We start from the raw sequence: 7,887 nt of genomic DNA on the forward strand, positions 1-7,887 counted from the left end.
GCGAATCCTCCTGAGATCATATGGATATGTCTCTCCGGAGTCTGCAATGGTGGGTCTCTTCTATCCTCATCGTCTCGCTTTCTCTTTCCATGGCTGTCCGACCTTTCTATGAGATATCTGTCGAGCCGGCCTTCTCTAGCCAGCTTTTCTATCACATTTTTAAGGTCGTAACAGTCATTTGTCGAGTGACAATATATTTTATGGTACTCACAGTAGTCGCTGCGACTCCCCCCTTTTTTATTTTTAATGGGCCTGGGAGGTGGCAACCTTTTAGTATTGCAAATCTCTCTGTATACATCCACTATGGAAACCTTTAGAGGAGTATAAGAGTGATATTTCCTTGGTCTATCGAGACCGAGTTCTTCCTTCTTCTTGGGCTCTCTCTCCCTCTCTTTTGTTGAGGGGAGATGCCCAGGTCGCCAACTCGAATCTCTCAGTCTAGCATTTTCCTCCATGTTGATGTACTTTTCAGCTCTTTCCTGTACATCACTTAAGGAGGTGGGGTGTCTTTTAGATATGGACTGTGAGAAGGGACCTTCTCTAAACCCATTGACTAACCCCATAATGACTGCCTCGGTGGGCAGGTCTTGGATTTCTAAACATGCTTTGTTGAACCTTTCCATGTAGGCTCGTAAGGATTCTCCGACCTCCTGCTTTATTCCAGGAGACTTGGCGCATGTTTTATTTTGTCCTTCTGAATAGAGAACCTCATCAAGAACTTCCTTGAGAGGTCTTCAAAACTGGTGACTGACCTCGGGGGGAGGCTGTCGAACCACTTCATCGCTGCTTTCGACAGGGTAGCCGGGAAAGCTTTGCATCGCGTAGCGTCGGAGGCATCAGTCAGATACATCCGACTTTTGAAATTGCTTAGGTGATGCTTCGGATCTGTGGTTCCGTCATAGAGGTCCATATCGGGGCTTTTGAAGTTCCTCGGAACTTTTGCCCTCATTATATCCTCACTGAAGGGGTCCTCCCCTCCTAGGGGCGACTCTTCTCGATCGTCGCGGGAGTTCCGACCTTTGAGGGAGGATTCTAACTTCAAGAGTTTTCTTTCCAACTCTTTTCGCCGTTCCATCTCCTCTTTTAGGTTCTTTTCGGTCTCCCTTTGTCGCTCCCGTTCCTGTTCCAATTGTTCCAGGCGGCTTTGGTGGACATGGATTAATCCCATAAGTTCAGTTGCATGGGACTGTCCGTCCTTCTCCGATTCGTGCCCTTCTGAGGAATTCACCTTCGAATTTTTGACTCCAGAGGTACCCTCTCTGTGTTGATCGTTGGTTCCCTGGTGGAGGGTTAGGTCCACGTCATTATTTCCGGTGTCCAGATTCTCTTGTTCGGAATTCGTCTCTACATGACCCTCTTCAGGGGATCTGTCCGCCATCATTGGTTGATCTCTCGGGTCCCCGGCAACGGCGCCAATGTTACGATGGGTAACCGGAGATTGTTGGGCTGAACTCGCTGGGTTGGCCCAATCGTCTGAGGATGGAAGCCTTCGAGCGGGTCTACGCCTTGGGGGCCTCCGTCCGACTTGTGAGTATGAACGAATGGGGGTGGTCCCTGCAAAGACACTCTGATGCCTAAGTCAGCAAGGGTGTGAGCAGGTCTAGAGAGTATTGGGACTTAGGGATACCTGAAAGATGTCAGTGTATTTATAGTGGTGAACCAATAACCACCGTTGAAGTAGTGCCACTTTTTAAGGGGAATAACCGTCCCTTTATCTTAGGGTGGTTGAGATATGGCTCTTGGAAGTGGTTAGAGAGATTCTAGGGGCAGTTATCCTCTTGAGGGAGGGTTTATCTGCCAGCTGATCCTCGTACCGACTTCTTTAGAGCAAGTCGTGAAGATAGCCGACTTCGTGGCATCTAGTTTGTGTAGTGTGAGGCTCAACTCCTTTGAGTTGGGCCTTTTACTTAGATCTTGGGCCTTAACGTTGGGCCAGGGTATGAACAGTGCCCCTACTTGAGCCCAATTTCTCTTTTAGGATTGGGTTCGAGTATTCTACTCGGGGTCGTAGCCGACCTATGAGGGAACCGACGTGATTTTGCGCAACCGACGTGACTTTTCGTGACTTTTAATTTTCACAGTTACGTCTAATCGAACGTCGCATCCGTTAGAGGTTCGCGTAGGTATTAATTACCTTGGTAATGGTGCATCCATTAATGACTGCCCGTTTTTACCATTATGCTCCTAACGTGTTTATAAATACTTTCCCTCTCTTTCGTTGTTTCGTTTCTGCAATTTTTCAAATTTTCTCTTCATCCGTTCGTGCAGTATTCTTGCATTTGAAGGCTTTCATCTTCTCCAACCTTAATCTCAGATAAAGGTTAGATTTTTCTTCTTTTCCTTTAACGACATGCTTTCTGTTTGCATGCTATTATTTTTTAGATGGATAGGTTGATCCATAGACCTCTGTTTGATTCCGTACTTCCCCCTTAGAGACCGTGTTTTTTATTTTCTTTTCTTTTTTCCTTTTGTAGGTTTACCAACCCTTTTTCCAAAGAAAGAAAATGTCTTCTGTTGAAAATCTTGCTCAGTGGGTTGATGTCACAGTCTTGGGGGAGGAACCTTGGGTCGACACTGATTTTCTTACTGATCTTCGCACTCGCCACTGGCTCTGCACCTCTGATGAGGATGAGCCAAAGTATGAACTACTTGCCCCGGGTCCAGAAGACCGGGTCTGTTTTGGGAGGGCTTCGAAGGCAGCCCCTCATTTCTTTTTCATGTATGAGAGCATGCTTACCCGCCTGGGCGTTTTCCTTCCCTTTTCTGACTTTGAGATTGATGTTTTACGCCGCTGCCGTGTTGCACCTACCCAGCTTCATCCCAATTCCTGGAGTTTTCTGAAAATTTATCAATTTGTCAGCCATGCTTTAGAATTTTCGACTTCCCTGAGGATTTTCTTTTTTCTCTTCCATATGACTAAGCCCTTCAGTGGGCAAAATAATAAACAACAATGGGTGTCCTTCCGGGCCATACAAGGTCGGAGGGTCTTCACCCTTTTTGATGAATCTTTCCATGACTTCAAAAATTATTTTTTCAAAGTGCAAGCTGTAGAGGGTCACCACCCCTTTTTCTTGGATGAGAATTCTTCTCCTTGCTTTCTTCTATACTGGCTGGAGGCCTCTCCCTGTGAGAAATATGGTCTGGATGACCTGGACGAAGTGGAGGCAGCCATTGTGGGGTTCCTCCGAGAAGTGTGGGGGAGGGCCCCATATTTGGACACTAAAAAATTTCTCCAGGGGGCGCCATCCTTCGTCCAGTCGCAACTAGGTAGCTTTTTCTTATCCACTTTGTTTCTGACTTGTGGTTACCGACTTGTAGTTACCGACTTGATTTACTAATCGTTTCTCTTTTGCAGAGATGGCGAGGAAGAATTCAAATGAGTCTTACCAAAGGGTTTAGGAGGCCAAGGCAAGGTCTCGCGCCAGGACCAGTGGTGCCAGGGTAACTAGCTCCTCTCTTCCTCCTCCTACCTCTTCTTCCCGTAGTTTGGAGACCCCTTCTAAACCTATTGTTATCTCCTCTTCTGCTCCTTCTCAGTCGTCCCCTCCTCCTCCCCCCTCCCCCCCCCCCCCCCCCCCGATCCTCCCCTGAACCTGAAAGGAAGAAGCGCAAGGCTTTAGAGCCTAGCTCTTCTTTCGAGGGTGAAGCCAAGGTGGATGCCTCTGAATTTATCCAGAAGTGCATCTATCCTCATGCCCGTATAGGCTTGGATGATGTTTCTATCCGTAACCACCTCACTATTCTGGCTCAGAAGAGTATCAGGGCGGCGGCGGTGTGCACCAAATTTCTTGATATTTTCGAGAAGACTCCTCTTAGCTCTCTTGGTTCGTCCTCGAGGGCTAAAGAGTTGGAGGAGAGACTTCTTTTATATCAAGAACATGAGAAGAAGTTAAAGGAGGAGGTCGCCAAACTAAAGAAGGAGAGGAAGGGTCTCCAGGAGAGGGAGAGTAAGTTGCAGGCCCAGTGCAACATGGAGGTCGGTTTAAGGCTAAAGGCGCAGGAGAGCTATTCAAGCCTTTTTGAGGACCTTGTGGTTGTGAAAAAAGATCTGCTGAATGCTCGGACTGCCTATGCCGAGTTGGAGGACTCTATTGCCGAGGGATCTGAAGAGGCCTGGAGGATTTTTAAGAAGCAAGTCGGAGTCATTGCTCCTGGCTTGGATCTCTCTCCTTTGGATCCTGACAAGGTCGTCATTGATGGTGCTATAGTGTCTCCTCCTACCCCCCAAGTTGTTTCTGAGTCAGACTTGAAGACTTGCGGGCAGAGGATTATTGAGTCCCCTCCTCGCTCAAAGGATGCTCCGAGCTCTTCAAAGGTTCCTCCGACTTCCTCTCCATCTCCTATGGATGCCTCTCTCCCTGATCCTGACGCTGCTCCGACTACTCTTCCTGGCTCTGGTGGTGATCCATCTACTCCTTTTCCGAAAAAATAACTTTATTGGCTATATGGGGGCCCGGCCTGTGGGTCCCCCCTTTTTTAAACTCTTTCTTTGTTTGTGTTGGTGGTGATTGAACAATTTCTTCTGGCCTTTCAAGGCCATAAACAAAACACTTTTTTGAAATACCCTTTTTTAATAAGGGTTTAAATTAACAAAATAAATACCCTTTTTTTGGATAAGGTTTTAAGTTACCTTATGTGTGCATGCTTTTCTGATTTTGCTTTTTCGGAGTCCCCTTGATCTTTTCTGTTTTGAAAACATTTTTCCTGGCTGTCTGTCCTTTTGGGTTCCTTTTCTCTAAGGACTTCAGGACAGTACTTATGTTTTAATAGGTTTTTTTGATTTCTTTTGCTATTCCTTATACTCAACTTTTGTGTTTTATTGAGTTCCTATGACTTAGGTTATTTTTGCGATGCGTTTTTGTTTCTTACTCGGTTTTTCATTTCGACTTATGAGTCGGAATTTCTCCGAGTTTCTCACGATCAACTTTTATAACCTCTTTACACCGACTTGTACCTCGTCGTTTTATCTTGACGACCATCTAGGTTGGTTCATGGGATTTTCACGTTTTGTCGAGCTTAAGTCGACGCGTTTCGTAAAAGGAGAAAACTAGAAGGAATTTATAAGAGATATTTGTAAAATGAAAAAAGATCTTTATTTATTGGGGAGGTACCTTATTGCTACTAAGGGTTTTTGACAGCCTATTTTCCCTTAGCCTCTACTATGATGCCTCGTTAAAAACCCTTCTCCAGAAAAAACCCTTTTACTTTCGGGAAAAAGTCGTGAAGTTGGGAAAAGAGTACATCAGGGGGTAGAGTTCGCTTTTAACTGTAGTAACTTTTCATATCACAAGCATGCCATGACCTTGGTAACTCGGTGCCATTCAGGTCGGTCACTTTATAATAACCTTTTCCTAAGACCTCATTGACTTTGTATGGTCCCTTCCAATTAGCAGCGAGCTTTCCTTCCACTGATTTGTTAACTCCAATGTCGTTTCTGATCAAGACCAAGTCATTTGGGGTGAAGGTTCTTCAAATGACTTTTTTGTTGTATCTTGTAGTCATCCTTTGCTTCAGCGCTGCTTCTCTTATCTGGGCTTCTTCTCGGACTTCGGGGAGCAAATCGAGCTCCTCTTTGTGCCCCTGTATGTTTCCGATCTCATCATGGAGAATCACCCTTGGACTTTATTCGCTGATTTCAATTGGTATCATGGCTTCTACGCCATAGACTAATCGGAAGGGCGTTTCTCCAGTGGCGGATTGGGGCGTTGTCCTGTAAGCCCATAACACTTGTGGGAGCTCCTCAGCCCAGGCTCCTTTTGCATCTTGTAGCCTTTTCTTCAGCCCTGCCAGTATGACTTTGTTGGCTGCCTCGGCTTGTCCATTTGCTTGCGGATGCTCCACCGAGGTGAACTGGTGTTTAATCTTCATACTGGCCACCAGGCTTCTGAAGGTAGAGTCGGTGAACTGGGCTCCATTATCTATAGTGATGGAACATGGTATCCCATACCTTGTGATAATATTTCTGTAGAGGAACCTTCGACTTCTCTGGGCTGTGATGGATGCTAGTGGTTCTGCTTCTATCCATTTTGTGAAGTAGTCTATTCCCACAATCAAGTATTTGACTTGTCCCGGGGCCTGGGGGAAAGGACCTAACAGGTCCATCCCCCATTTTGCAAAGGGCCATGGGAAAGTTATACTAATTAGTTCCTCAGGGGGAGCCACGTGGAAGTTTGCATGCATTTGGCATGGTTGACATTTTTTCACAAATTCCCTGACATCTCTCTGCAAGGTCGGCCAATAGAATCCAGCTCGGATTACTTTCCTGGCAAGCGACCTGGCTCCGAGATGATTTTCGCAGATCCCACTGTGGACCTCCTCTAATACCTCGGTGGTTCTCGAGGTCGGTACGCACTTTAACAATGGTGTTGATATCCCTCTTCTATAGAGGATATTTTTCACCAGAGTGTAGTGTTGTGCTTCCCTCTGGATTTTCTTAGCCTCTTTTTCCTCCTTGGGGAGGATGTCGAATTTCATATATTCGACCAAGGGGTTCATCCATCCGAGGTTTAATCCGGTTACCTCAAGGACCACTTGCTTTTCCTCTGTTTTTACCACAGAGGGTTCCTGGAGAGTTTCCTCGATCAGGCTTCTGTTATTCCCTCCTGGCTTGGCTAACTTGGATAGGGCGTCTGCTCTGCTATTTAGATCCCGAGTTATATGTTTGATCTCGGTTTCCGCAAAGCGCCCAAGATGCTCCAGAGTTTTTTCCAAGTACCTCTTCATATTTGGGTCTTTTGCCTGATACTCTCCACTTATCTGGGAGGTCACCACTTGGGAGTCGCTATATACCATCACTTTTGTAGCACCGACTTCTTCTGCCAGCTTCAACCCGGCAATCAGGGCTTCATATTCTGCCTGATTATTTGAAGCTGGGAATTCAAATTTGAAGGAAACCTCTATTTGGGTTCCCCTTTCGTCCACTAGTATTATGCCTGCACCGCTTCCTGTCTTATTTGAGGATCCGTCTACATAGAGTTCCCATGTAGTTGGCTTATTCTCTTGATCTCCTGCATATTCTGCTATGAAGTCGGTAAGTCATTGGGCTTTAATTGCCGTCCGAGTTTCATACTTCAAGTCGAACTCAGAGAGCTCTATTTCCCACTGAATCATTCTCCCTGCAACATCCGTCTTTTGGAGGATTTGCTTCATGGGTTGGTTCGTGCGGACTCTTATTGTATGAGCTTGAAAGTAAGGCCGTAGCCTTCGTGAGGCTACCACTAAGGAGTAGGCAAACTTCTCTAGTTTGTGGTACCTTAGCTCGGGGCCTTGTAGAACTTTGCTGATGAAATACACTGGATGCTGACCGACCTCGTCTTCTCTTATCAGGGCTGACGCGACAACCTTGTCTGCTACAGATAAGTATAGGACGAGGTCTTCTCCAACTACAGGTCGGGTCAGAATCGGAGGTTGACTCAAGAATCTTTTGAACTCCTGGAACGCCTCTTCGCATTCAGGAGTCCACTCGAACTGACATCCCTTTCTCTTACTAGAACTACATTTGCTAGCCATGTTGGATATTTGACTTCTCTGATGAAGCCGGCTTCTAGGAGTGCCTGCACTTGCTCTTCCACTGCTAGGGCTCGTTCTGGGCCGAGCTTGCGTCTTCTCTGTTGTACAGGTCGGGACCCTGGGTATACCGAGAGCTTGTGGGACATAAGCTCGGGGTCTATCCCGGGCATGTCGTAGGCTTTCCAGGCAAAGAGGTCGGAATTGTCTCTTAGGAGCTTAATCAACCCTTGTTTTAGGGTTTCCCCTAGGTTGGCTCCTATGTTGGTGTTTTTTCCTTCCTCTTTGTCGAGTTGTATTTCCTCAGTTTTTCCTCCCGGCTGTGGTCGCAGCTCTTCTCGGGCCCTTGCACCGCCGAGCTCTATGGTGTGGACTTCTTTG

Source organism: Arachis ipaensis, chromosome B10, assembly GCF_000816755.2.
Source record: "Arachis ipaensis cultivar K30076 chromosome B10, Araip1.1, whole genome shotgun sequence".
Taxonomy (NCBI): Eukaryota; Viridiplantae; Streptophyta; class Magnoliopsida; order Fabales; family Fabaceae; genus Arachis; species Arachis ipaensis.